Source organism: Fomitiporia mediterranea (genome assembly GCF_000271605.1).
Source record: "Fomitiporia mediterranea MF3/22 unplaced genomic scaffold FOMMEscaffold_11, whole genome shotgun sequence".
Lineage (NCBI taxonomy): Eukaryota > Fungi > Basidiomycota > Agaricomycetes > Hymenochaetales > Hymenochaetaceae > Fomitiporia > Fomitiporia mediterranea.
This window is the reverse complement of record NW_006760396.1, coordinates 982,735-988,515: the sequence shown is the minus strand read 5'-3', so window position 1 is coordinate 988,515 and position 5,781 is coordinate 982,735.

The following is a 5,781-nucleotide window of genomic DNA, read 5'->3' as shown; positions in this document are numbered from 1 at the left end:
TGTGAACCTACTGAGGGCCAATCTAGTAAGTAGTCTCTGTTTCTACTCAAAAATTGTAACTTTACTCACGAAAAATTCCTGATGGGTACTAGACAATAAGGGAGACCTAGGGTTGATCAGACCCTTCAGTTCCTCAGTATCCAGCAAGAGGTTTTGGTACTAGGTGGGTACAGTCAAAAATATGTAAGGAAACTCACTGTTCCTCACAAGAGAATTCTAATCACCCTTAGTTCACTCAACTACTAACTAGGATAACCTAGTACTCAAGTAAGGGGTCAGGGGAAAAGAATCCCCTTTACCTAGCAATTAATACTGTCTTTTATAGGGTAGTACATGTGTAGATACATGAGGAGGAAGTGTAACTAACTACAATGAGAATATATGTGCTTGTGGGTCCTACTGTACAGTGATCTGATACAATCAGTAATGTAGTAATAGTAAAATACAAACTAGTAAATCAAATCCTTACAGAAAGTGGCTAGTATGTATAGAGCACACAACACTGTAAAGGCAGTAGAACATACACCTTAATACAGCTTGTCTAATTGTGAGCAAACACAATCATCTTTCTGTATCACACTAGAGAATACAGCTCCTACATTGAGTTATTTGCAGCTTCTGCAGATATTAAGTCCCCTACCCTTACAGAATGTCAGTAGTAGTAGGAAAAGTCTGCAGAATTGCTTTTAGTTCAAGTCTTCACATTAATGAGCAGCCAAAACAATGAGTAGGAATGCATTGGGAGTTCTGAAGTGACTATCAATCCAGGGTTGAATTCCAGATGTTTTAAGACCTGAAAAGGGACATTGAGTTGACCTGTAGAGTGTGTGATCACTTGACTGTATCATGTGAATCAGACTCAGAGTGTGTTGTCAGAGATTGAATCATCCTGCATCTTGTCATATTGGCATGTCAACTACTCTACTACATCATACTGAGTCTTGCTTGTTCCTTCCAAAGGTTTTGTGATATCTGCTACTATTCTAATCTTCATATATATTCTATCATGGTTTATTTGAGTTCAGTTTATTACTAATATTATTTCTGATAAGTTCTATTACTATCTGAGCACAAACAGTTTGTCATTCATTCAAACAGGCAAATGGGTTATTGGCCTGCTACATCATTGTAAAAATTGCAAGATAGGTCAAAGGGAACAAAACATTAGACTATTTTAAAAGCTTCTTTAAAACATGAAGAGACATGAGAATTTTTTACTCTACATTTTAAGACACAGATGTATTATCTGGAAACAAAATTAGGGATAGAACTAATAAGCAAAAGAAGTATACCTTCAGCCCTGCTTGTTAGCCCAAATTCAATATTACTCATATTCTATATTCTGTAGCTTGTACCCTTGTTTAAACTATACTCTGTTGCCTCCTGTAAGTAGTGTAACCTTGTAAAGGTTACACACAATCTGTTAGCCTCATTGTATGACTTATCTTATAAATAGCTCTAAGACATTCCTAAGACTGTATCTCTTCTTGTACCTCCTTTAATACTAGTCAATTATCTGTTTTACAACCTGAGTAGTTAATTGTCTGTTTTACAATCTAAGTAAGATATTGTCTCTACTTTTTTTTGAATGTTACAATTGTTTAGCCTACAAACTACTATAAAGACTTACTAGCTCCTCCTACTGTCAACCTGCCACCTACTACTTGTCACTTATTCTTGCTACTTACTACCTAGACTTACTACTTACTATTTACTACTTACACTCAACCTACTATTAACTACTAACTACTCATTTATACTAACATACTCTGTCCTCTAGCCTAAATTAGTAGTTATAAGTCTAACTCTGCCCCTACTATAACAGACAGTCAAATGATCCTAAAGCTCCTTAGTAAATACACTTACAAATGTACTACCTTCTTTATACACAAAAATATTCTTAACAATAAGCAATTCTACCTTATTATATATAGTCTTAAGCTTATTAAAGTTTATAGTTAGTATACAGTCTAACCTGGCTGGATTAAGGTTATAGAGTTTGAAGAGTTCATTACTAACCTTAAGGTAATTGTTCTTAAGTATAATTAGGACCTTAAACTGTGTAATAAAATCAAAAATCTTAAGTAGGATAGAAGATATACTAATAAATTCTATTTTGAGATTCTTAGTCAAAACTATCTCCTTAGTAGAAGTTCTACCATCCTCTCTTACTAGGAGATCCACTTTCTTATGAGTGTCTGTCTGAATATTAACCTTAAACAAGTGTACTCTAAACCTAGAATTTAAAACATTACTAACTTTTAGAACTAGCTTACTACTATTTGTAAGACTAACAACTGTGTATATAACTACTGTAAGCTTATTACAGATACAATCTGTAACTATAAGGACAGTTGTACTATATAGTCAGCTCCCTCTTTCTCTGGTCTCTTAAGAACTTCTAATACAATTTCTCAGGCCTAAGAAAACAAAGTAAGTCTGAAAATTGAGAAACTCTTAACTATAAAGAAATTCATACTTAATTGTTATAATAGATGCTTCAAATGTTGTTTTATGTATGTTAATCACCTTATAAAGGACTGTCAGATTCTGTATTCAAGAATAAATTGTACATTTATTATTAAAGTAGAGAGAATCTACTTATGTTTAAAGTATATACCCTCTCTACCATTTTTAAACTGTATTAAGTCTGTACTAGTTGTATTAATTACAACTAATCTCTAGCTTTGTTAGGACACAAACATTTATTAGTATATATAGTGTAGACTAAGTATTAAGCTAAGCTTAACATTACACTCTTTTAGTAAAGAGGTTTTATGTATAGTCTACTATATATAGTAATCTCTCACACAATGTTAAGCTTAGAGTAGTCAGAGGTTTAATCCTAATATAGGGTTGTTTATAATTAAAAGTATTAGGCTGAGAATAAGCTTTCTAAAGGGGGGGAGTGAATTTCTTAGTTACTTAGAATACTAGGACTAGAACTCTATATTAGAATATCTCTTTCTACCTCTAAAGACTGTTAAGGTTAAGTTAGAAATAGTAACCCTTAGAGTCAAACTCTATATACTAGTTATGTAAGAACACATGACTCTAGAGAGGAGAGTACTATTAGGACACAAACATTTATTAGTATATATAGTATAAACTAGGTGTTAAGCTGTTATAGTTTCCTACTCTTACACCTTTAGTTTTAAGGGTTCTACACCCTTCTGTACTAGAATTCAGGACTTCTGTTCCTTAAGAGTACTATCTATAAACTATATATAGGCTGACTCTCACTACTACCCCTCCTTACTTTATTATTCTATTCCTTTAACTACTCCTTCATTCTTTGTTCATTCTATAGTCTCTTACCCTTTGTCTATCCTTTTATTCTTTGTACCTTTATCTTTGATCTTTTTTTCTTTCATTCTTTATGGCTCATCATTCTTAGTAGCTTACTATTCCTTAAGTACTCTTGTATAGTTTAGTATATATAAGTATACAAGATCAGACTAGTTCTGTAGTCTTAATCTTGTCTACTCTAGATAGTTCTGTACTCTTAGGCTTACTCTATATACTCTACTCTTGTCTTACTCTCTCTCTCTCTCTGTTTTACAAGTTCTAACTATGTTCTAGTACTTGTGTTCTGTATTTCTGTTGTGTAGAATAGTTGTAGCCTAGGTCCTCTTACTAAGTCTTCAGGTCCCCTCTATACTGTTACTAACATTAGATTAAGACTACTCATTACTACTCTACAACTCTCCTACATTTTAGACATTAGTACACACTGTTGTGTCAATCTCTTTTCTTTGTCCTAACCCTTTTACATTTTTAAATTTTAAACTTTCTAAACTCTTTTAAACTTTTACTACCCTTCTTCTATTTATTACCCCTTTTAGTTTAGTGTCAATTCCTTTATAGTATAAATATAGACCCTCCTATACTAACTACTACCCTTACTGTCCTACTAGATTAGTAGTTACAAGCAGACCTAGCTTAATACATACAGACCTCTATCTAAGAGGCCTTTACTAACTACATACTCCTAGTCCCCTTAGAACCTGTTCTACTTGTTCTGGAAGTTGTAACCTGCTCTAGAAAGAAAGTACATATAGCCTGCCCTTTAGACTTTAATAAGTAGCACTTTAAAGACTTTCAGTACTAAGTTAAACTATATGTAACTACTACTTTAACTAATCTATCCTTAGACCTTAATTACATCTTATTTGTCCTCTCCTTCATAAAGGAAGGCAACACAGCCACCTAGGCTCAGAACTAGATTGAAGAATATTAGATTGAAAGTCTGATCCAACTTTAGAACAATGAGTCATACTTAGAATTCATAGAGTAACTCTGTACTTCCTTTATTAATCTGAATAAGAAGTATAATACACAGAACAAGCTTATGTCTCTGTGACAGAGTAAACATTCTACTAATACCTTCTTCTAGGAGTTTAATATCCTGGCCTAGAAGGCAGGATTTATACTCAGGTTTAATAATGTCCTTTTTAAAATGCTTGAAAAAGCTCTTTACTCAGAACTAGTTAATAAGATTCTTAGAATAATACTAGAACTGATTACTTACACTGATTAGAAAACACACACCATTTCCTTCAACCAAGCTGTAGCTTAGATGTGTCAAGTCTGTACAGAACACTTACACATGTGTCTAACTCTAACAGTTCTGAGCCCTTAGATTAATCTGTCTATAACTCATAATCAATCTGTTCTAATAAACATTAGAGAAGCCTAAAAGTAAGAAGTATACTTTACCTGTAGAAAGTTAGGACACTAAATTAAGGACTGTCTACAGAAGTAATAGTATATCTGTTAGGTTATTAGAGTAGTAATAAGTAATAAGTAGGATTTATAGTAAAAAGCCTTTTCTACAAATCTGAAAGTTACCTTAGAACTCCTAGACTCTAATTATATACTCTAGGATTGTAACTATGCTACCTATACAGCATAAAAGTGATGCTTTCACTGAATATGTAAAGTATACAATGAAACTCTTTACACAGTACAGTATAAGAGTAAAAACTCTCCAAAGTGATAACAATACAGTATTCCTAAGTAAAGACTTCACTACATACATTGAAAGTCAAGGAACAATACATAGATTAACAGTACACAATACACTGCAGTAGAACAGAGTTGCAGAACGTATGTATAAGACTATCTTTAACAGTGTACATATGTGTCTGTTATCAGCAAAATTACTTATGAAATTCTGGGTATATGCAGTACAATATCAAACGTTTATTCATAACAGAACACCAAGAGCTGCTATTAATTTCACAATGCCATATTACAAACAGTATAACAAACATTATCAAATAGATAATATACAAGAATTCAGTACATATTGTATCATACAGAATGAACGAACGTATAAACTACAACCTAGAGGCCAACATGCATGATGGCTAGGTTATGATAACAACAGTAAAGGTTACTTAGTGTGCTATGATAATAAAATTACTGTCGAGCATAATGTACAATTCATAGACAAACCAATGTCTAGGATTGAAGGGGAGAATAATCATAACAATGATACATCAAACAACAATGAAACTCTTCCTAATAACAATAATAAAGATAAAGAACCTGTCATACAATGCTCTACACAAGAGTGAAGACCAGTTAAACAAACTATAGGTTTAAATTACAAAGACAATATAAACCTAGCTATGTATCTAACAGAATTTAATGAATTCCTCAACAAAGTCTATAACGATCCATTAACATATTACAATGCTATAATGCATATAGACAAAGATCAATGGATCAAAGCTATGAAGGATGAAATACAGTCACTTCAACAATGAAATGCAT